The following is a 25129-nucleotide window of genomic DNA, read 5'->3' as shown; positions in this document are numbered from 1 at the left end:
TTAAACTGTCAATAATTGTGTTTAGTGTTCCTTGTTTTTTCTAGAGAAGCAACCAAGTAAATATTGCATGATTGATATGAACTGCAAGAAGGTTTCAAATTAAACCAAAGAACCGTGAATTTATAAACACTTACAGCCATAAGTTCATTTGTAGATTGATAATTTTTAACTCAGAAGACAATCTCCCATAGAAAGATTGTTGTAGTGGTTGGCTTCCCGGGTAACTGGACGGAAGTCTGTTTCATCCACAATGCATTTGAAGAATGGATAAACTGTAGTATTTCACTTCCACTGAATTGATGTTTTTCGCATGGCTGCTACGAAGCTTTGCTTTTGGGGTCCTATCTCTGGTGGAGGTTGAGTTAGCTAGGAGTTCACAGGTGGCCCCAATATAATATTTTCCTGGTGTCCTAAGATGGGGGAAGAAGCAGGACTCTGATGAAAGCAGGGACTTCCTCTAGTCGAGGTAGATACTCCAGGTACCCATAACTTTGTCTCTTTGCATAAAATCAGTGTTCTAAATGAGGAACCCAGGGAAATTTTTCTTCTCCATTAATTTGAAAATAGGGCTGTTAAAAGTTCAGACTTAATAATATGAGAACATTTCATGGTAGAAAACATCATCGTCTGTTCTATTGATCTCCAACTTTGGAGTAACTGTGGCTGCCTCAACTTCATAAAACTAAAACTGTAGCCAAAAATTTTGAAGATCACAAAGTCCTCCGCAGGAAATAAGAAATGTATATTCATCTTCGTAAGGAGTGCATGCCAAATCTTTCTTTTTTGAGGTATTCTACAGAAACGGGTCCTGGAAACTTTTCACTTTAGCAACTCTCATTTAATTAATTTCAGACACTGTGTGATGTTGGCAAAGGAAAATTCTCCTAAAGTTCAAAAAACTCAGACTTGATGTAGCCTAATTGAATTAAAGCACCACTGCCGAAAACTAAGTACACTCGTAGAATATAAATGTCTGTCCTATGGTGCCCTCTGCCAGATAATGACCCTTGGGGAAAGTGAATGTATTTTTACATCAATGTGAATAATCATAGCTAACATTTACAGTGGGCTTCCTCTGTGCTAGGTACACTTGACATATTGATTCTCAAGCAATCTCAGGAAGAGGGTGACATGGTCATTCCCAACTCTGCATCAAAGACACTGAGGCCTTGGACAATTTAGTGCACAGCCTGGAGATTCCAGAGCCAGGTTTAAACTCAGCTCTTAACACCTAGACTGCGCAGCTTCTATATAATTAAATCTAATACATAATGATTCTCCATACTGCCAGCTTAAACGCTCCACGTAAGCATAATGGTACCTGGATACACATGCCATTCCCTGTTACCCATTTCCGGGTTTTTCTTAGGTTCATTTCTGCTTCCCATTTGAAAGGGTCTCAGAGGATTTCTGTCCACTTGCAAAGCCCTGTTCCAAGTGGTTTAGGCCCCAGGTTTCATTAATCCTGCATGTTTATTGCAGGGTTCTGTTTTGGCATGGATTAAAAAAGCTTGACCACTATATGATTAAAAAAATTTTTTTTACAAATATATCAGAGTGCATTCATTCAAAGGAATGCTCTCTTCTTGGAGAGGAGAGAGGGATTTGAGTAAACACCTCTCTGCAGACAAATGCAGTTCTACCATTTACCTGGTTGTGACCCTGGGCAGGTGCTGAACCTCTCAACTGTAAGATGGTATGTACACACTGCTATATTTAAAACGGATAACCAACAAGGACCTACTGTATAGCACAGGGAACTCCGCTCAATGTTATATGGCAGCCTGGATGGGAGGGGAGTTTGGGGGAGAATGGATACATGTATATGTATGGCTGAGTCGCTTTGCTGTGCACCTGAAACTATCACAGCATTGTTAATCGGCTATACTCCAATATAAAGTAAAAAGCTTTAAAAGAAAAATGGTATAATATAGATTTAGGGGTTTTCTGAATCTTAAGTAATAGAGTATATTGCAAAATACTTACCAAGTGCCTGGCAGATAGCTAGTTCTCAATAAATGAGAGTTCTTTTTGTGAGTGGTTCTGTGGATCAAAGTCTTTTTGCAACTGCTTTTTGCACTTCCTTCCAAACTAGCACATTAACCTCTTCTAAGGACTCAGTTGAAAGTGTTTATAGTTAAAACTCAGGGTTTTGTGTCTTTCTTTCTTTTTCTTTTTTTGATGGCCAATGGTTCTGATCCCAGTTGACCCCTTTATTCATTAGCCTGGTGCTAAATCATTTTGCCTCCTTAAAAAAAAAAATCCATCTTCAACAACATGAGTATTTGCAGTTTTTGATGGGGCTCCCAAACACTGAGACAGGCGCTTTTGAGAACTTCTCAGATAAGTGCTTTAAAAATGCTTTCAGCAGGGCTTCCCTGGTGGCGCAGTGGTTGAGAGTCCGCCTGCCGATGCAGGGGACGCAGGTTCGGGACGCAGGTTCGTGCCCCGGTCCGGGAAGATCCCACATGCCGCGGAGCGGCTGGGCTCGTGAGCCATGGCCGCTGAGCCTGCGCGTCCGGAGCCTGCGCTCCGCAGCGGGAGGGGCCACAGTGGTGAGAGGCCCGCGTACTGCCAAAAAGAAAAAAAAAAAATGCTTTCAGCAATGGCGACAAGACTGGAAAAAAAAATCTTATTAGGAGCAGCACACATGTTAAGTTAATATATAAGCACTTAGCTCCAAGCACATGTGATTTCCTGCACTTACCCCTCTCCATCGGGCAACATAACCAAGTCAGATTAGCTGTTAAGGGCTCCTGGCTGCTTCTTCCCAGCTCCTCTGTGAACTGGATTTATGAGTTCAACACACATTCTGTAGGTCGTAGAGCCATCCTTCTTCACCTTGTCAAGCAGGCGGGTTCTCCAGGGGCACCCTGCTCTGCATCTTGGAGCCCATTGAGGTGAGACAGAGGTGGGGAGACCTCAGGGGCCTCCTGGCTGCACTGGCCGAGGCAGGGTGGCCAACAGGTATTATTGTGAGCTACCCTCATCACTGCATGTAATGCCACCACCATTATATGAACTTAGAGCTAAATGCTTTCTACATTATTTCATTCAGTCCTCTCGACGGTCCTTGAGGCAGGTTAGTCACTCAGTTTAGAAATGAGAAAGCAGATACAAGGAGATTAAGCAACACGGCCCAGGCCAAGGTCAGGGACGCAGGCGCATGGAGGAGCCAGTGGACTGACTCCAGGCCCGATGCTCTGTCCAGCACACAGGGCCAGGGACAGATGGAGAGACTCGGTGTCTGCCAGGCTTCCCCGCAGTCCATCCGCGATGGCTGTACCGATGGCTCCTCTTTGCCTGCCCTTTAATTCCTCTAACTGGATTGATCACTGAAACGCAGACAGTGAATGTGAATCAGTGGCGAAGCTCAGAGGCTGATGCTTTGGGCGGAGGAAGAATTGCGTCATTCTCCCCCACCGTAGGGACAGCGTTTCGGGCGCCACATGTTCCTACTCCCGCCACACCGCTGGGAGAAATGGCAAGGTTTTAGTTCCTGCTCAGTCCCTGTCTGCAAATGATATGGATAAATATTTGAGTGCCCGCAGTGAGCCTTACTTAAGTGTCCTCGTTGAGTCTGGGTCTATGCATTTGCTTTTCCTTTGCATCCAGAAGTAGTGAGCCCCTCAGTACCACCTGCGCAGACAGACACCTAAACATCATGGGCCGCACCGTCTCCAATGACGACAGTCTCGTGACGTTCACTTGTCATAAATGTTCACTGAGCGTCTCTGACATGCCAGGCAGTGTGCACGGTGGGGACACAGTGGTGAGCAGCAGCCCTGGGGTTTGATTCTAGTGACGGGAGATGGTGGTTCATCAAACACACCACAATGCGTAGTTGCCATGGTGGTACTTCCGGAGCCCTGAACGAGGGTGTATGACCCAGTTATGGCATTTGGAAAAGAGGAATGGAAAGGGGCCAGTCTGACCAAGCAGAGGAAGGGGGCATGGTTCAGGAGCCCGGCGAGAACTCAGGGCATTGAGGCTGCGTTAGAGGGGGTTGTCCCTGCCCTCAGAACATTGAGATGCAGATGTTCTAAGCATCCCACTTATGTCTCTGAGAGCTCACTGTTGTCGGGGGGAAATTGGAGACCCGAGAAGGGACTATTACAGGATGGAGGGTGGGGAGGGGAGATGTGCACAGATCCAGGAGATTAAGGTAAAATGCAAAGAACTTGGTGACAGAGCTGGTAAAGGAGCTGATGGAGTAAGGTGCCAGGAAGACACCAGGGTTTCTGACTTGCACGACTGGAGACAGTGGGGTCATTCACTGAGCCCTCTAGTACCTGGTGCTAGGAGTTATTTCAGGGCTTTTATTTAGGGTTAATGTGCCATGATACCCATACTGGAAAGTACAGCTATGAGAAAGAGATACCTGCTTCATTCACAGAGCTTGCAATCTAAACATGGAGCGGGGGAGGGAGTGTTGAAGATATTCTGCCTCCTAAGATTTGTTTAAAGTATGGCTGTGGCATAAACTTGGCAATGGTAATACACAAAGATGCTTCTTCCAAAGGGGTTGGGAGGTCTTAGAACTTGGATGCCCTGGGGGAGGAAGAAGCTGGGGATTAGGAGACTTTATTGGCAGGTAAAGGGATGATCTGGTTATCATTTTGAAAAGGTCAAAAGGTGCTGTGAATCATTGAATAAGACCATAATGCAGGCCAAGTGGAAAAACACAGTACAGGCTTCCAGCCTGAAATTACAGAATCTAAGACTCATCTTTCATGGGCATGCCAAGTGCAATCAAAAGAATTGAGCCATTTATTGGGAGCAAGTGGGATGAGAGTGATTTGTGAAGACGGAGGGTGGACTGCAACTTCTTTTCCTCCAGCAGCCTCTTAAAAGTATTCACTGCCTGATCACTGCTACATCTTTATAAATATCACCATGGCAACCACTGATGTGAAAAATGGTACTAGCCTGGACACTTCTGCTCCAGCTGATGTGACAACTCCCACTGCAGTGGTCATTTCCATTGTTTGCGGAGATGAGTGGGGAGGGTCCTACCTGGACCTTGTGATATTTTCCTTTGTCCTGAGAAGACAAGTGCCCATTAAATCCCCCCTGATGTTAAGTGGCATCTGGGGAGGTGGCTACACCATTCTTTATTTTCTTCTCTGAGGATGTGGCGAGAGATGCATCCTGCTGGTGTCCTCTGTGTTGGTTTGGGGTAAGGGTGGGGAATCTTTTAGGGTGGTTGGGAGACTCTGCCCAAATCAGCTCCACTAGTGGATCTGGAGGAGGTATGCTGCATATAACTCTGCACACGTTTTGACCATATATCCATTCCTCCTTATATTTAGTTTTTTCCTTCTGGATCTCTTCCTTCTGGTGTCCAGTCCCAATCCTGGGCAACCTGACTCTGATTCTGCCCCTCTAATCACTCTTCTCCCCAGAGTCCCATCTTTTATAATCCCTGCTCCTTTCTTCATTCTTTCATTCAGTAAACACATATTGAAAGCCTTCCCTCTGCCAGGCATTGTTCTCTGTGGCTGGCACACCCAGTGAATGGGACCCCAGAACCCCTGCCTTTATGGGACTCACATTGAGAATGTCAGGGGACAGACAGTAAACATAATCAGTAAGGAAATGCTGGGCTAGGTTTTTTGTTTTTTAAGTAGCGTAGGGTGGGAGTGCTGAGTTAGCTGGGTCAGTTTATAATCAGGTCTGCAGGGGCTCTTTGAGGAGGTGGCACGTGATCAGACTTGAAGGAGATGAGATGTAAGCATAGCAGAGAGAGCAGGCGAGGGTGGGCTGTGCCTGGCTTGTTTGAGGATCTACAAGGAGGTGAGAGTGAGCGAGGCACTGGGAGTGTGGTTGGCAGAAGAGGCCAGAACAGTGAGGGCAGAGGGTACAGTCGGGAGGCCTTTGGGGCTTTGGATGTGAGTGACGTGATCTGGCTTGTTTCACTAAGATCACAGTATCTTCTGTTTGGAGAATGACAACAAAGGTCCCAGGGAGGCAGAAGAGGGAGATGTGATGACACTCTTGCAGGAACCCAGAGAGGGATGGTGATGGCTTGCCCCAGAGTGCTAGCAGTGGGTGTGGTGGGATTCTGGATAGATTCTGAGGGTAGAGCCCCTAAAATTCACTCATGGATTACAGCATTCCCCTTTGGCCTTTTTCTCAAACTCGAAATAGTAGTAGAATGCTCTTCTTAGTAAAATAGATCCATCTGTATACATGGATTCCATGTGGGGTATAGCTTTTTGAATTTGATATTTTCCTTTATGTAGAGGAAATTCCAGCTGAACTGATGGAATTCTGTAGGAACAACTGAGCATTGCAGTTAAGAGCACAGCCTCCAAAATAAAATTGCCAGGTCCACGACTTTCCCAAAGTGTGACCAGGACAAGTGTCTTAGCTGCTCAGTGGCCTTGGTTTTATCATCTCTAGAATGTGGATCATAAGAGTTCCTGCCTCACAGAACTGTGAGGAATAGAGATATAAAGCACTTAAAACAGTGTGGGCACATGGTAGGTATTAAAGAAAAGTTAGTAATAATTATTTTACTAGCGTTTGCCTTAAGTTCTTTTAGAATTGTCTTAGACTGAAAACAACCAGAGTATTCTTTCTATATTCACGTTCTTAGAGACTTTCAGTGGACTTTTCCTGTTCTCTAATATGTCCATGGTAGTAGAAATAGTCATTCCTTAACCCCATGCTTCTCTGCCTTCATAGCTAATGCAGTGTCTTCTCATTGCGTACATTACTGTAAAGTTACTGTTTTTGAAAGTCAAAAAACAATTGAAGATTGCCGATTTCATGAGATTTAACCAAATATGTGTATGTGTGCGTATATGTACATTTGACCATAGAGGTAGAAGCCTTTTGGGTCTAGCTTGGGAGTCAGACCACCCAAGTTTGTATCCTGGCTCTACTGGTCATGGCCGTGTCCTTGGACATACTGTTGAACCTGATTCTGCCCCATTTCCCCCTTCTGTCAAATAAGGGCAATCATAGGATCTATCTCATAAGCTTCTCATGATGGTGAAACAAGGTATTCTCATAGACCAGCTCGTAAAACGGTTCCTTGCACAAGGTAAATGCTCCATAAATTTTGGCTCTTAGTAAAAATAGTGATCCCTGGGCTAGGCACCATGATGTTGAAGCCCAATGCCTGAACACCCCTGGGGGAAAGCACTAGCTCCAATTCATAAAATGTTAAGATTATATTTATTTAGACATGATTCCCTACTAGACCCCTCTGATTACGTGCTGGAATCTTCTATCATCCACCACCTAAGATACTCATGAGTGTGTAAGTGTATTTTCTCTACTTCACAGAGGAACTTGGAATAAAACTGAATGCTTTTTTTCCCTTTGGGGTGTTTGAAGAGTTGTTGAAATTCTAGTCATGGTATTTACTGTTATGAGTTCTTTATGCCTGTTGTTAAATATGCCAGCATTTTATTGACACGTTACTATGAAACGGGCAGCCAGCTACAGTAATAAGTTTCCCCTAAAGAGTGTGAGTATCAACAAATCTGATGGCAGGCACTGCCAAGGAAACTGAAGATGTGTTCAAAAAGCAACTAGCTTCACAGAGGACAAGTAGGTACATGCATGTTTAATCCAGTGGCTTCTGCTTGAAGGTATAAACAGATATAAACTTCTATGAATTTTAATTTTTATGGCGTCCTTCTTTTGAGGAATTCTTAATATTCAACTTAATTTTATGCTTTCAGTCTTCTCTTGCTCTTGTTTCTCAACTCTGCCTACCCTTAAAAACCACTTGGGTAATGTTAATATTGATGCCTGCCCTTCATTCTTCAGAGGTTCTGATCTAATTGGTTTCGGGTAGATCTCAAGCATCAGTTATTTTAAAAAATATTTTCAAATTTAAACTTATTATGAAATATTTCAAATGTACACAGAGTACAGAGAATTAGAATAATAAGCCCACATGTATTCATCACGCCACCATGATAATGAACTTCAGTTGCTATTTTTTAAAATCTCCCCTACGTGATTCTTCTGATGCACCGCCATGGTTGAGAACCACGGCTCTATTCTAATAAGACAGAAAATGGAAGGAATATTTCAATGGATATTGATATCAAGAGAAGCTTAAATTTGGGGATTCCCTGGCAGCTCAGTGGTTAGGACTCCACACTCCCACTGCAGGGGTCACGGGTTCGATCCCTGTTCAGTGAACTAAGATCCCACATGCCCCGTGATACAGCCAAAAAAATAAAAAGAGAAGCTGAAATTTGTTCAAGGCCACACAACAGTTTTAAGACATCATTCAGTACTCTGTTCATCAAGCCATAATGGCATTCTTGAACATGTATGTGGTATGGCAAGTGTGTGCCTGCTTGATTTTGTTAAAGAGTGGAATAGTTTGGGAATGGGCATTGGAACACCTGGGAACATTTCAGAAAAGGGCTTAGAAATATAATGATTTCCTGTTTAGAATCTTTAGACCTTGACTCAGACAATATTGTGTCCACCCACTGGATGCAACGCAATAAAACCTAACTCAGAAATAAAAGTCTGATGAGCAAGGATGGGACAAGTGGAGGTCATGTAGGAAGGGAACTGGTCATGGAAATTATCTTCAGATTCATGGAGAAAAAGTAATGAACCAATGGCAGATTAATCTCAACCTATAATGGAGAAGTTTTGTAGGCTATTCCATAATATGTATACACGCACACACGTATGTGTTTATATATATCTCAGTATATCTTAATGAAGTCAAGATTTGAGTTGCTACCTAAACAACGAAAAATAGTGGGCAAGCCCTGGTTCCTGGGTGGCAAACACTTGGAAAACAATTTGATCTCAGGGATGGACAGGACTTTAAATATGCTCTTGCCCAGTTGCCCATCTGTAAGAGGAATCTCTTCTGGGGCATTATTGACAGATGTCATGTGGTGTCCCCTTGATCCTTCTAGCTGGAGAGCCCACTGCTCATAAGACAGCTGGTCCATATTAGTATTATCTTTTATTGAGCTGGAATCTCATTCTTTAACATCGCTTTAATGAAAGAAAATATTTCTGATGCCTCCCATATTACCTTATATTATTTTTGTTACTTAAATATATACAGATGTAAAACTAGATTTAAATTCATTATGCTGTAGTTCTCATCAACTATAGAACCAAACTAACCTTACAAATGATATGAAAAATACAAGACTTATAAAGTAACAACATACTAATGGGATTAATGATCTTGCTTTTCCCAAATAAAATCCCTCACGTTGTGCTTAAGGGTAGAAAGATGTAGCCTCTGGTCGATTTCTTTAATTTGGTTCACTAGCTTTCGCTAATCAGCACAGGGTATGCCTGTCTGTACATGTATGTTATAGCAAAAGGTATGAATAACTTAAGGTTTCCATTTGCTGGGTTTGGGAAAGTCAAATCTCAAACTTAACTCAAACTGCCAGCAATTAGTTTTCCATTTACCATTTTAATGAGACATCTCTTGGCAACTTTTTCAAGATGTTTTGTGTACTTGGAAATTAAGGTCAGAGTTGTAGTGTTATTGCAATCTTGGATAAATGGGCATCAAATCCAATTATTGCTGGAACTGGGTACAGAAAAATCTTTCATTGTTATTTATTACTATACTTACTGCAAATGAACTGCTGTTGCAAATTGATGCATACAACGACAGGATCCAAACAATAACTCTTCTGGCAAAACGTGTGCTGACTGCCATAGTGTAGGCTTCCTACAGTTCCACGCACCTACGTGGCTGAATGAGGCTGTCCTCTCACTTTTCTCTGTCCCACCTTTTGTGAAACATTGGTGTGAACAATACACCAACTTTTTGACCTGTGTCATTATTGCTGTACCCTGCTCACCTAGATCAGTGGTTCTCAAAACCAAGTGTGATTTTTGAATCACCTGGGGAGCTTGTTAAAAGTGCCTGCTCTCTGGATCCCACCCCAGAGGTTCTGGTTTGCTTATTCCAGGGGCTGGACCCAGGAATCAACATTATTAACAAGTACTCCGAGGGATTCTGATATAAGTGGTACTTTTACTGCTTTCCAAGATTTTTGTTGACACGCAAGTATAAAACTTAAACTCTTCACAAACCACCTGGATTGAGAAACTCTGGCGCCCTTCTCAGATTTCTATCATTTGCAAATAAGCCCTTTTCTGATGTTCTGACAAGTGCCTGATAAACATTTTGAACAGGAGAGAGTCAACAGCAGAAGCTTTCTTTAAGATGGCTTTGACCTATTAAGCACCAAATTTATTTCAAGGGGCAAAGATAGTCTAATGATGTTTTCATTGATTCCCGGAACATTCTAGAAGCTGTGGACTATTTTCAGGTTGTACCCACACTGTTAAGTATGCATGCACAGGGAGACGCTGGACATAGCAAATAAAAGTCCTGGACAACAGGAATCAAAGTGAGCAGCAAAGCTGACATTTTTCTTGGAGTAGTCATAGCTGCATGCTTCTTCAGTTTACAAAGTTAACTATGGCATGTTTGCCTAAAGAGGAGAACATAAATCTGGAGACAGAGTCAACAAGTTAATAAACCAGACATCTGAATGTGTCTTGTTACCATTTTTTCCTTCCTCGGTTCATTCTTGTTGATTGCTGTTAGGATGAAATAGCTAGTTAGGATTCTTTACAACTTTACAGGAGACGGAGGGGCTTGCTGGCATTCATTTTATGTCTTTTCGGGGGAAGTGATTAAAATGTTAACTGTCTTGGCATCATTCAGTAGTGATCATCTGTGTGGGGTATCAATATGGTCTCAGATGGTGAATCGCTTGGGAGTTGAATTTCCTAATATTACAGGTTACCAACTTCCATTACTTATATTTTGCCACTATATACAAAATGCCCAAATATAAAATATTCTTTATTTTTACTTAAGGGGAAGAGAATAGTTATTCAGCGTTTAAACTTTATAAAGAACTGAGGATTAGAATAACCCTTAAAATTTTATTGTTAGAAATTATTCTATTTATTTAATTTTTTGGCCGCACCGCGCGGCAGGAGGAATCTTAATTCCCTGACCAGGGATCGAACCTAGGCCCTTGGCAGTGAGAGCAAGAAGTCCTAACCACTGCACCACTAGGGAATTCCCCAGAAATTATTCTATTTAAAAGGGCTGAGATTTCTAAAATTTACTACAAATGGAGAAAGTAAAAAATTATTTAATAAGGGTATATTTTAATGCAGTGAAACTTACATGATATATATTAGTCCCATCTTTTTGACTAATATTTTTACAAGAGTACAAAGACAGGAAGGAGGCAAATATGGAATTTTGATGAATAGGAATGATTTTTTATTTTTCTAATTTAATTTTATATTGGAGTATAGTTGATTTACACTGTTGTGTTAGTTTCAGGTGTGCAGCTAAGTGATTCAGTTATACATATACATATATCCATTCTTTTTCAGATTCTTTTCCCCTATAGGTTATTACAGAATATTGAGTAGAGTTCCCTGCATTGTACAGTAAGTCCTTCTTGATCATCTATTTTATATAGTGTGTATATGTTAATCCCAAACTCCTAATTTATCCCTCCCCCTGTCATTTCCTCTGTGATAACCATACATTTGTTTTCTATGTGCATGGATCTATTTCTGCTTTGTAAATAAGTTCATTTGTATCATTTTTTTTTAGATTCCATATATGTGATATCATATGGTATTTGTCTTTCTCTGTCTGACTTACTTCACTTAGTATGATAATCTCTGGGTCCATCCATGTTGCTGCAAATGGCATTATTTCATTCCTTTTTATGGCTGAGTAATATTCCATTGTATATATGCGCCACATCTTCTTTATCCATTCCTCTGTCGATGGACACTTAGGCTGCTTCCCTGTCTTGGCTATTGTAAACAGTGCAGTGGACACTGGGGTGCATGTATCCTTTCAGATTATGGTTTTCTCTGGATATATGCTCAGGAGTGGGACTGCTGGATCACATGGTAGTTCTATTTCTAGTTTTTTAAGGAACCTCCATACTGTTCTCCATAGTGGTTGTACACTCCCGCCAACACTTTAAGAGGGTTCCCTTTTCTCCACACCCTCTCCAGCATTTATTGTTTGTAGACTTTTTGATGATGGCTGTTCTGACCAGTGTGAGGTGATACCTCACTGTAGTTTTGATTTGCATATAAATCATTTTATTTTCCATTAAGATCATGTTTTGATTTTTTGAAGGCATTGAATCTGTTCCATATCTTAACAAAAAAGGTAGAAAAGAGCTCTGAATCTTGTGGGGAACGATTTTTTAATGATGTACTGGCAGGGGGAAGTACATCATATGTACTTCCTCTCATATGTACATGTTTTTGTATATTTTGTGGTGCATTTGTACTTATTGGCATTTTAAAATTTCATTTTGCATCTGTGCTCTGCATGTATGCAGACCCCTGAAATGATGTATACAAACTTGGAATGAAGGAAGCATCTGGAAGCTTTGATGAGCTGTTAACTTGACACTATTCTTAGAACCTGGAAACTCTCAAATGAATTTTTATTTCAGAAGAATAAGCTTGTTGCTTTTGAATTATGCATTCATCCCTGTATTTCCCTTATTTATGGTCCCTGGTAATGCCGTGGCTAAAGACTGCGTGTCCTCATTTCAAGGACTTGATATGCAATTCAGGTGCCTGACATTATCCTGAGCATAGAATAAATCTCAACTAGCTACTGCAAGTGTTGTTAACATTTTTTTTTTTTTTTTTTTTTTTGCTGTACGCAGGCCTCTCACTGTTGTGGCCTCTCCCGTTGCGGAGCACAGGCTCCGGACGCGCAGGCTCAGCGGCCATGGCTCACGGGCCCAGCCGCTCCGCGGCATGTGGGATCTTCCCGGACCGGGGCATGAACCCATGTCCCCTGCATCGGCAGGCGGACTCTCAACCACTGTGCCACCAGGGAAGCCCTGTTGTTAACATTTTACTAAGGCAACTGACTATGAGAAACAGTCAACTTAAAGGACTGAAGAATATGGAGATTTTTTTAAATACCACATGCTTTAATGAAGGGTAGTCTGAGACTGTCGACAGGACTGCATGCCTGTTCGACCTGCCGCATCTGTAGGGTTTGGTCAAGCCTCAGTGTTCTCCCAGTCCTCGTGTTGGAGGGCAACGTTCTGATGGGATCACTTGATAGATTCTCCATCATCTCTTCCTGGGGTCTTGTTGATGAGGTTGACAGTACACCCTGACATCTTGTTGATGAGGCTCTAATACAACCGGCAAATGCTGTCCTTGCCTTGACTGTCAGGCCACAGTTATCTTTTTTTTTTCTTTTGCTTTTTCTTTTTTGGCCATGCCATGCGGCTTGCGGCATCTTAGTCCCCCGATGAGGGATCAAACCGGTGCCCCCTGTGGTGGAAACCTGGAGTCCTAATCATTGGACCGCTAGGGAATGCCCTGGAGTTATCGTTGCTCATCAGGTAGCAGGGTACCAGTGAGTACCAAGGAGTCGGTATGCTGTGGATGCTTGTGGTTGGATGGAGGTTCGTGGGGAATCCTGTCTCTACAGCTTGGGATGAAGTTACACGTTTATCTTACCTAAAGTTAGCTGTGTCCCTTTTCTCTGGATGGCTTGTCGGCCTTCAGTGATGTATCTTCCCTACAATAGAGCAATTTCAGGAAGCCTATTGCAGGGTAAGCCTTAGTTATGGTGGTAGAGACCAGAATGGGCATCCTGAGACCTGGGCTTGGAGTCATGGACTCGTTCCCCACATTTCACGGAGTATTTCGGTACTTTCTGTGTGAATACAGAAAATTTAGAATCTGATTGAGTTCTCAGGCCAAATCTGCACTCACTCTGGGACTGTCTGAAAGGCATTCCTTTGATCCAAGAACTACTTTTCTGTAACCCACTGAAACAGCACCATGAGGGGGTCTCACACTGACAAGAATAAAAAGTTCTCTGGGGGTACAGTGGCTTTATTTTTGATAGTGAGAGGGATGCAGGGTGACGTTGGTCTTTTATGAAACAAAGCAGCTCCAACTATAATGGTATCATCACCTTCTCTTCTCCTTTGTTACTTTCCTTCGCTTTTCCATGTGGAAGAGCTCGTTATTTTATTTCCTGATGAGCGTTAAAGTGTAGGTTTTCCCTTATTGCTTTTACTCAGCAGGTATTGATATGTGTTAATGTCTTTTTATTTTATGGAACCCTAGTATTTTTGAAACATAAGGAATTTTGGAAATAGTCCTTTATTTTATATGTGAGGAAACGGAACCCTCAAAGTCAAGTGACAACTTAGTTCATTATTCAACGTCCGTTCATTCATTTAGCAAAAGTGTTCAATGCTTGCTTGCAATGTACCCAGTGAGGCACTGTGGGGAGACAGATGACTAGCAGCGGCTTTGGCACGATATTCACAAGGTAGAAGGAAGAGAGTTTATTACAGAGATGCAGGCAAGTTACTGACGAGCTAGCTTTGTGCTGCTCATGAATTTTCGTTTGGCATTTCTTTTTCTCCATATGTGTGCTAGGAAAAACAAAAAAAAAAAAGAATAACGGAGAGCCTTGGTCAAACCCAAAGGGTTTCATAGTAACTGCTTCACACATTTACTGTTAAACTGTGAAGCGGTACGGTTTTTACTCCAAATTTTGAATTTATGCAGTATTCGGACAAATAGCTAGGTACTTCTAACTTTAAAAAAATAATAGGTAGTATTTGAACATTTTCTCCCAAGAAAATAGACATTCATACACTATTGCTGATTTTTTTCCATCATTAGAAAGATTAAGATTCATGAGTCAGGGAGAAAACAGTTTGCTTTCAATTAAAATAAATACAGCAATAAAATGAATGAGAATATGAAACCATCTCTGTCTCGAATGATAATGCCAATGTGGTGTATATTGTAAACAGTACAGTTTGTTCAACTCCACTTTTAAAGGAAAGTGCTTTACGGGGAGATCAGCTCAGTGCTTTGTGACCACCTAGAGGGGTGGGATAGGGAGGGTGGGAGGGAGATGCAAGAGGGAGGGGATATGGGGATATATGTACACATATAGCTGATTCACTTTGTTATACAGCAGAAACTCACACAACATTGTAAAGCAATTATACTCCAATAAAGATGTTTAAAAAAATGAAAAAAAAAGGTAAATTTAAAAAATAAAAGAGAAACATATTGCTTCATGTAAAAGAATTATAAATTGATATGAAAACAATTTTGAGAATGACTTTGGATTTATGTGATATCAGGCTTAGCTTTTTGGTATTACAGGTTTACTTCTGTCCCTAATCCTAGTATTCCTTGCATTTTCTTCCTAACATTATGCAGTTAATAAAAACAATGGATGCTTTATAATAAACAACCTACATAAATAAAAAAAAGGAAAGTGCTTTAGTGTGCATATCAAAAAAGGAAAATAAATCCTTTCTTTATTCACAGATCTTATATGCAACACACACTAGCATATATGTACAGATGTGATACGTGTATATATATATATATATATGTCTAACACTTGTGGCCCCCGATAGGAAATTAACACAGGTCATCATCCACAAATGCATCCAGTATTTGAACTGACCCTTTATCTTTCACTTGAAAGACAGTTTAGGTCTGTGTTATCTCTGTTACTTGGAACAATGCCATAGTCACCTCCTGTCAGCTTCTGGTATTTGCCCATCCTTTCTAGTCTTTACAGTGTTATCAGAATAGTTTTCCTATAACATGACTTAAGTCACATTTTCTTCCTCAAAAATTTTTCAAAGCTGCCTATCTACAGAATACAGATCCATAAACTCCACAGAAACATAGGAACCACAATTTTCCAAACTTCTCTCTTATACAACCTGAAAAATGTGAACAATGCCCCCTCCCCTTTCTTTTTTTTCATTTCCATTTTATGGTTTATTAAAGGATATTGAATAGAGTATAGAGTTCCTTGTGCTATAAGCCCCCCCCCCCCCCCCGCCCCATTGCCATCTTCCCTGTCCTGGAAACACAGGCCAAGTCTTCCCACCTCCCGGGGCCTCACCGACAGAGCAGGTCCAGAAGCTCTGCCACAGCCATTTAACTCTGCACCACATCTTTGGCACTGGATTGCAAATGCAATACTTCTGTAAATCCATTTTTTTCCCTCCCTAAATGAGTCGGGAGCTCCTGTAAGGGTGACTAGGAGTAAATGGAGAGGCCCTTAACGTTTTAATAAATGTGCCTTGGTTACTTGGTTAGAGCTTAGATGCTGTGAGAGACCAGGAATAATTTCTTTTGCCCGCAAGTCGTTGTGCACCACCCCGCCCTCCATTTCAGTGGGAAGCGTTATCAATAATGACTTCTCTTTAGGCTGGGAAGCCCAGGAGACCACCTGTAACTGCAGGTTTAGGGTGGGGAAGGGGGAGACAGTGAGGAGGCGGGGGCTGCCCAAAGACAGGAAACCTCCTCCCTCAACCTTCGATTCAGATCTTCTCCATTAATTTAGTATTTCTGGGGCACCCACCCTGTGCAAAACGCCGGCAATTTGATTTCTTTTTTTCTTTCAAAAAGGGGGGGAAAAAAACCCCTGCAGTCCCTAAGCCAGTAAATAATTCACCTGAAGGTCAGAAAACCCTCCCCCCACTCTCCCGGGGGTGCCTGGGAGGGATAGAGAGCCGGGCAGAAATCGCAGTGGAAATCCAAAGGCTAACGCGATTGGCAACGGTCTGGAGGCGTCGTCCCCGAGCGCGACCCTGCGCCACGATGAAGAAGGCAGCCGCGGCGCGACGGTCCTGAAGTCCCGCGGCGCCCCCTCCCCCGCGGCCGAGCCTGGCCGGGCGCCGTCCCTGGGCGTGTGCCCCGCCGCAGCCCGCGGAGCCTCCGTGGCTCCTGCAAAAGGGGGCGGGGAGCGCGGCGAGCGGCCCGAGTCTGCGGCTTCCTCCCCACGCCCGAGCCTCCGCGCAGCGCCCAGAGGACGCGCGCCCGAGCCCGGTCCCTACGCCGCGGCGCGCCCGGGCCCCCGGCCCAGGCCAGGTAACTTTTCTGCTTGCGGAGCTAGAGGATCCGAGGGGGGCTTGGGGTCGCGAGGTGCGCAGGGCGGGCCGTGGGCGGGCGCGGGGCGGCCCGGCGGACGCGTGGCTCCGGCGCCGCTCGTCCGCCCGAACGGCGGGAGCCCGGCGCCCGCCCCGCCTGGACCCCCGCGGGGACCCCCGCCGGGCCGAGCCCGAGCGCCGCGTATCGCGCCCGGGGACGTCTCCGCGCCGCCGGCCGCGCTGCAGCATCGCGGGGCCGGCGCGCAGCCTAAGCCCTGGCCTCCGGCCTGGGGTCCTCCCTCCGAGCTATGGCCGAGAGGGGCGGCTGGCTCCCCACGCCCCGGCTCTGTCAGTTTCCTCGCCCCCCACCCCCCACCGTCCCGGGCGCCATGTTTTGAGTTACCCCTCGGGGTAGGGTGGGGGAGGGGCGCGGGGGCGACATTGCGGCGCCGCCCGGGGCGGGGGCCGGCCGGCGGAGGGGCCTGGGCGCGGCGGCTGCAGGCTCGGCGCAGCCGGGCGCGGCGAGGGGCCGGTAAGGTGTGCTCGCACAAAGCATCCCCGCTCGGGAGCGGCTGGCCGCTTTTATGTAACTTGTCCGCTTTCCCGAAGTGGGGCGGCGGCCCCGGGACGGCGGCGGGGGCTGCAGCCGGGCGGCTGGGGAGGAAGGGGCAGCGTCTCAAAGGGTTGGTTCGGGGCTGGGGCACCTGCGGGGCCGAGGGGCCAGGGGCGGCGCTGCTCACCTGGCGCCCACGAGGCTTCGCTGTCTCGGGAGGCGTGTGCGCGGGCGGCTCTGCGGCGGCTGGGGGCGGGGAGCCCGGGGGGTGGGGGCCGGGGCTCGGAATCGCGGGAGTCGGGGTCTCAGCCAGTTCCTGGCGGGTGCTTCCCGGCTCCTTGCCGCGGGGGCCGGCTTTCTGGGGTCTCCCCTCGTCTCTCGCCCTCCTTTCCCTCCCCCTTTTCCGTCCCCTCTCCAACTCGCCCCGCCATCTCACGCCCCCCCCTGCAACCGCCAAGTTCACGGCTTCTGCAATGCGGTGGGTGTGGTTACCTAGTAAATTGACACTGTGGTCCTTTGCCGCCGGAGCGTTCTCTCCTTTTCGGTTTTCAGATTTCCGGATACAAAGTTGTCTAGGGGTTTCTTCTCCAGTTCCAGCCTAGGGTTAAAGTTAGGGAGAGATTGTTGCAGAACAAATAGAAAGATAAAGAGAACATGTGGTTTTAATTACGCGTGGAGGCCGGCCTGAGAAATCCTGAGAGGGTCAGTCACTCCTGCTGATGCGGCGCTTGCATTACGTGTTTAAGTTGGGGTTTCAGATTTTTTACATTAGGCTTGCGGAATTGCTTTTGCAGATATCCTGCCCGTCCTCTTTTTTTTGGCCCATTTTAGGCTCTCTGGGGCGGCCAGGTGTGCGTTGGAGTTTCTCCTGGTAGCATTAACTTTCCTAGCAGTAGAGTCAACAAATCCAGTGCTGAAAACGTTCTTTTTGAGTTTTACACTGACTTTTAATGTCTCAAGGAAACAAAAATGATAATTTATGGTCATCCATTTATGATCTGGGAGCCCTGAATGCAGCACCAATTACAGAAAATTAAGCAGAAAAGCCCTATTAAGAAAAAAGGGCACATCAAAGCTTGAGTGAACTCTGGGGAATGGGAGGTGATTTGTATCGTGGCTCAAACAGTGTTTTTAAAAAATGCATGTTAATTTTGGTAGCAGACTTTTAAAATTTTAATTGGAGTAACAAAGTCCTTGTGAGAGGAAATAAATTCTACATTGAGAAGGCTGACTTTAATTTATTAACTTCAGAAGGCACTGATGAAAATAAAATAGCTGAATAGTAAATAGTCTCATTTGCATTATGATTTTCTGGTGGTTTAGAAAAGCAAAATACCAGATGCAACAGTAACTGTATACAGTTTATGGAGCTAATACACTTTAGGCAAATAATTTTGGCAACACAGAACATGTTTTGTGAATGATTTATCAAGAAGCAGAAGAGAAGCCACTTAATTTAATTTGTAAATCCCTTTGAGGTGAAGGATTGAGAAGCTAGAGGTCAAAGGTCTGTCACAGGGAACTGTTTACATTTAATTTTTTTTTTTTTTTCTTTTTTTGTGGTACGCGGGCCTCTCACTGTTGTGGCCTCTCCCGTCGTGGAGCACAGGCTCCGGACGCTCAGGCTCAGCGGCCACGGCTCACGGGCCCAGCCGCTCCGCGGCATGTGGGATCTCGGACCGGGGCACAAACCCGTGTCCCCTGCATCGGCAGGCGAACTCTCAACCACTGCGCCACCAGGGAAGCCCTACATTTAATTTTTAAGTCATTTCCTCTGCACGAATGCAACTTAGGTTAAAAGTAGTTTGTGTCATTTCTTGCACAGTGCTTGGACTTGGGCCAACTTTGAATTGTGTTCAAATAGATCTGGGATTTTTTTTACTTGATCAGATGCTATTTTATCTAGACATTGGTCTTGAAACATCGGTTGGTCAGATGCATCCAGGGGCCACTCAAGTAGAAGAGGGGCAGCCCTTCATGTCCCAGGAGATGTGATATTGTCAGTACTTTGTGAATCCTTTCTGGATTTACCGTTTGTTGGATTATGACAGGCATATGCTGTCCAGTGTATTCTCTTCCATGTTGTAAAACATATTTATCTTTTAAGTTAGTGATTTTTTTAAAAAGCCCTAAAATTCACGAATTAGAATTCAAGTCCTCTCCAGTAAAATAGAACTCCAAGAGTAGGCTGAAAAATAAATACATGTTTCTTTTCCACGAGAATTTGACTGTAATGGAGAGAGATTTCTTAAGTCCTCGAGTACCCTGGTCATCTTTCCTCCCCCGCCTCTTCCAAGTATCCAACCACAGTCTTCCTCTAAATGTCAGCTTTATTATGGAATATAGACTTACTATTGAAAACCATGACTCAGATTTCTCTTTGGCACGACTTCATTTGGAGAGATCTTTGATGGTGCCACTGCAACATCTCTCTCTTTCGAAAGGCTCCGTAGCTGCTAGTTTCTTGGGAATTCATCAGGCACTCCTGGAGGGCTCTGCTGTCATTTGATTTGCCTGGGCTTCAGAGAATTGTGTGCTCAGAAGGGGGGCTGGAGCAGTGAAGTCACTACCCTGCCTGGTGTTGTGACATCACAGTGGCTCCAAGGAAACAAGGGTGGGGCAGGCAAAACCAGACCATCTGAAGCATCTTGCTGGCTTTAACGTTGCCTGGTAAATGAATGAGACTCTCCTTTCTCAAGTTGGACTGCGCCGTAAGTTATTGTTTGGAGAATTAAATGTGGATGCAAGCCTGCATGGGAAAGTGTATTTCATAGATCAGGGAAGAAGAGGTTTTTTTGTGTGTGCAGTAGTAGAAATCATTGAATATTCTTCTTACTGAGGAAAATATTGTTTAAAGGGCTACTTAAAAATTGTATTTAAGTAACGAGTCTATATTGATGCAAAGCGTCAGTATATTTCTTACTCTCCTTTGTACCCAAATATCTTGCTAAATTCTCGGTTTAGGTTATTGGTGTTGTCTTTCAAAAGTACGTGTTGTCTGTCAAGATACAGTCTCCTCTGGGTAGGCAGTGTTCTTTCCGATTTATTTTTAAGTGATGTGTTTGCAGTTGGCAATTAGAAAAAATGGGGGGGGGGAAGCGAGAGGTTTCACAAGTGTAGAAGATATCTGCAGTGATTTGGGGTAATTGATTTCTGTTTAAGTTTTTGCTTTATTTGCAAATTATTTTATAATTTAGCATTTTAGAATTCTCTGAAGTGAGAATTCTAGTGCAGAGATGATCACAGACAAGTTGCACCCCAATTAGTGATGAGTCAGTTGCAAAAGGAAGTCTGAAATTCGGAAGCTGTAAAGCAAATTTCGTGTTTTGAGTCCAGAATTGAATGTGACGTGAGCATAAAGAAGACCCGAGAACGGCCGCAGCCCGAGGTCTTCTCTCCCCCTCCTTGGTTGCATGACTGTCCTTTTTTCACATGAGTGTATTATGTATGTGGGACCTCTGGGCACTTCTCACTTAACCATGTCACTATCCCAAAACACATTTCCAAAGCAAAGGGAAGGAAAAAAGAAAAAGGGAGGAATGGCACAAATAGAGAAGTTGAAATTAGGTGCCAGAACTGCAGCTTGCTTGGTTGAAATGTCTTCGGTACTGCATTTTTAGACTTTACAGTGATTGGTTAAATTGCACACTTTAGAGTTGTAAGCTTCTATTAGCACCAAACCCCTAATTCTTTGGTAATTTGCAGTACAGAGAAAAAGCTGACAACTTAATTTTTAGGTGGTTGACATTTTGATACACTGTTCTTTTAACCCTTCCTTATAAACTTAAAAAAAAGAAAGAGAAAGCAGAAAGGTTTCTATTAAATCTAGAAAACAGATGTGATGTTTACTCTGCCTTGTGTGCTTGTTTTTCTCTCCACTTACATTGAGCGAGTGCTTGTTGTTTGGAAGAAATTATTTCCCTTGGAGTTTGATCCCCAGACCAGTATGGGTCTCAACACTTAGGGTATTGAGTAAATATTTATGGAATTGAATTAAAAAATGAGGCCGTGTGTGACTTACGCTTCACTACAAAAAATATTTGAAAAGGCTTAAAAAGCATGGCCACTTATTTAAAAATGAGAATTATCGGACTCACGTATGCAGTTGTTATTTTTAATGGCACCATCCTCTTCATAACAAGTTTGCTGCTCTGTCCATAGCTCAGATTAGACAGATTCTAGAGGTTTTGTCTGATCCTAGAAGAGAATACCGCAGGTTCCCTGAGAAGAAAGAATGGGATCTTTGAGAGAAGATGTGCAGGCGGGCTGCTTCCCTTCCTGCCAGCTCTAATTGGTGTCACGGAAGACATTAGTAGAGGGGAAATACTCATAAGAGGAAAGGGATCAGATTGGGGAGTGACAAAAGCTGAATTGGGGCTGGGCCGTGATATTGATCTTGACGTTGAACTAAAAAGAGAAAAACTATTTTCTCTTGTAGATCTCTCTTCTTTGGTCATTTTATATGTAGTGTTTACATTCTCCAACAGTGACTTTCTGTGTGTTTTAGTCAAGCCCCACATTTCATCCTTTCTAAAACAAACCTATTTTTTTTCACATTTGTACATCTCTGAAATTGGGAAATGTCTTACAGTTGCTCTCAGCCATATGGCAGAGAGAAAGCTGGCAACAGAATTCGTTGGTGGGGCACACGCATCAAAAATTGGAGATTGGGTGTCAGTTGGTTGGAAGAAAATCTTGGAGACAGTAATGGAGCACTCGTAAGAAATAGTGCATCACCCATGAAGAAATATAGATGGTATTGTGTAAAAACATAGAGCACAGTAACTGAGTTGGCATGCAATTCAAAAGAGTTGGATTCTGACCTTGTAAAGAATTATTTTGAATATCTTGGCCAGTTTGTTTTGTTTCTCTTTTCTTTGTGCATGCACAGAATATCTAAATGAATCTAAAAGAGTTCTCTAAATAGAAAATTAAAATTCCAACATTTGAGTTACCTCTTAATTCGCAGAGTGCTACATACCTTGTTATTTCTTATAATTAACGGTGTCATGAATTTTATGAAATATGGTTTGTCACTTGGCTATGCAAACTTAAAAAATGTTTTATAATGTTCGGTGCTTATTCACATGGCCCCTTCTATGTATTGGTAACTATGTTTCTTATGCGCATCCCTTTGTAGGAAAAAATCTATTGAGCCGTCTTCATTTTCTGTTTTGGCTTTTCCAATTTGGTCCCTGGAAGATGGTTGGACTTTGACTAGTCATTGAGCAGACATTCCAGATAGAACACTCCAGAAGTCAAGAGGCCTACATTTAACTGGAATGTAGCCTTTATCCTGGGGAGTACTAGGAGATGAGTCTAAGGAGCGTGGGGCTTGATCGTGGATATGAAGCTAAGGGATATTTTGGACTTTGCTAGGTACTGGGGAGCCATTGTAAGTAGTGGAGTCGGAAAGAAGATGCTTGGTGATAAATGTAGGGTGTATTGGAAGAACAGGAGTCTGGAGACAGATGGTCTTTTGTTAATGGAGTAATCCAGAAAGTTTCAGAAATTGACTGTAGCGCTAACTCCTCTCGATGGATGTTTTGGCAATTCACTACATATATTTTTGTGGTCATATTTAGTTGAAGATTAAATATTACTTTTGGACCGTTTAGGGTGGAAAAGGAGATGTTCAGAAGATAGAATGATTTTCATTCTTATTTATCCTTCCAATTAAAACATCTTTGTTATTTCAGGTGTTAAGAATAATCCATACTCGCTGTAAAATATTTTCTAATAATATCGAAAGACAAGAAGAAGAAATCTTGTTGTCTAGAGATAGCTACTGAAGATATGTTGGCAAAAATCCTCCCAAAGCTGCCTCTTTGAGTGTGTAATAGACTCTAGTGGGTCTTGGAATCAGACAGACCTGGGTTGGGCTCCCAGTCTTCCTATGTGATTGCTTTGTGTCATGGGTCAAGTCTCTTGACTTCTTTTGTTTGTTTGTTTGTTTGTTTGTTTGTTTGTTTTGGTACGCGGGCCACTCATTGCTGTGGCCTCTCCCGCTGCGGAGCACAGGCTCCGGACGCGCAGGCTCAGCGGCCATGGCTCACGGGCCCAGCCGCTCCGCGGCATGTGGGATCTTCCCGGACCAGGGCACAAACCCGTGTCCCCTGCATCGGCAGGCGGACTCTCAACCACTGCGCCACCAGGGAAGCCCTCTCTTGACTTCTTGAGTCTAATCACTTACAAAATGGCTGCAGTGCCTAAACCTCAAGGACATGAGGATTACATATATAATACATGCACAGCACTGGGCATAGTACCTGGTACATCACAAGTACCTAGTTAATAGCAATAGCTTTGTTCGACACAAGTACAGATTTGTAGACAGTTACATATTTGGCATGAGGAGACTTCTGACTTAAATACTAATATGTAACCTTTTTCTTTTTTATGCAACAGTATGTTCTGGGGAGCTTTTTCATCTATACCAATCTTTATCTGCATCATTATTTTTAATGGGAGATAAATATTTTCTTTGGGTCCTGTGCAATACTGCTAAAGCATCATTACCTTGACGATGACGATGGGAAGCCTTGTCATCCAGTCCGTCCCCCTCCCGCTATGTACTGCCTTCACTTTTCATCATTGTCCTGCAGCACAGCCATCAGAGAGCTGTGGCAAAACAGGACATTCAAGCAAAAGTAAAGTCCCTGACGATGATTGTGTACATCTCAATGTTGTGCGTAAATATTTAGCCTTAACTGAAACAACCAGCCTTTAGCCATCTATTTCCCAATTTCTTAATTCGAACTGTTGTGTAGAGGCTCTTCATGGGGGGCTGGTGCCCACCGTTTCCCACGTGCCTCCTGCACGTCCCAAGGGGCAGCAGACACTGCAGCCTGAACCCAAACCAGCCTGAACTCAGAGTCAAGACGCTTCAGAGGCTGGGATATACTAGGAGTTATGGGGGCGTTGGCCCAGAGATAGAAAATACTAAGTTTCCTTCGGCCTTGTTCTGAGTTCCAAAGCCTCCCCTTCTCCTCTGCGGCAGGGGGTTAGCAGAGGTCAGGCTCACCTCACAGATTCCATGCAGATTCTCCAGGCGCATGAGCTGCTCTGTCACGTTCTTGAAAAGCACATGGTTTGGATGGACCTTAGATTTACCTGAAATCCAGTCTTGTTTTCCCCATGTTCATGCAGTTGAGGAAGACAGTTTTATGAACCGAAGGTGACGCTGTGGGGCACGGTACCTGGAATTCTCCTAGCCCCCGCCGTTGTGGACTCTGAGCTTCAGCACGGGCTTGGGAGTGGCCGGCTTTTATGCAGTTTTCATATGGAGAATTACATCACAGAGATATAGAGAGGTTTTGGTAATATCCTTACAGAGAATTCCTGGTTTTTTTCCCCCCCCACTTGATACCATTCTTTTGTGCTATCAGATTTTGCCTTTTATTGACTTGAGTTTAAGAGGAATACTCTTAGTGGAATGCGTATAAAGTTGGAAAAATAGAGCTTGACTGATTTGTCTACTCAGGATATTTGGAAAGTTTCTCCCCTTCATTCTTAAACCCTGGGTAGCAGTCATTCATGGGGAGGAGCTGTGTTGTAGAACAAAGGAAATACAGCGAGTTAGAAGAGATACATTGAAACGTCTTGTCAACCTTCAGATGTGTAACTTTGGACAGGTTACTCCATTTCTCTG

General features: G+C 43.8%; 1 protein-coding gene across 7 annotated transcripts in view; it reads left to right on the top strand.

Moving 5' to 3' along the window:
• Positions 1–25129, top strand: part of EPB41L3 (erythrocyte membrane protein band 4.1 like 3) — a 192473-nt gene that overhangs the window by 42778 nt on the left and 124566 nt on the right. The window contains exon 1 of one of the 7 annotated variants that reach the window (XM_029231021.1): positions 16811–16926. The exons of 5 other annotated variants lie outside the window; for them this stretch is intronic. The gene's annotated coding sequence lies outside the window, so the exon portion shown is untranslated. Of the gene's footprint in view, positions 1–16810; positions 16927–25129 lie in introns of those variants that run through there. One more of the 7 variants, XM_029230996.1, reaches the window with a different exon arrangement.

Source organism: Monodon monoceros, unplaced genomic scaffold (genome assembly GCF_005190385.1).
Source record: "Monodon monoceros isolate NGI ecotype Baffin Bay Population unplaced genomic scaffold, NGI_Narwhal_1 Super_Scaffold_1, whole genome shotgun sequence".
Lineage (NCBI taxonomy): Eukaryota > Metazoa > Chordata > Mammalia > Artiodactyla > Monodontidae > Monodon > Monodon monoceros.
This window is presented reverse-complemented; position numbering and strand designations above follow the sequence as displayed.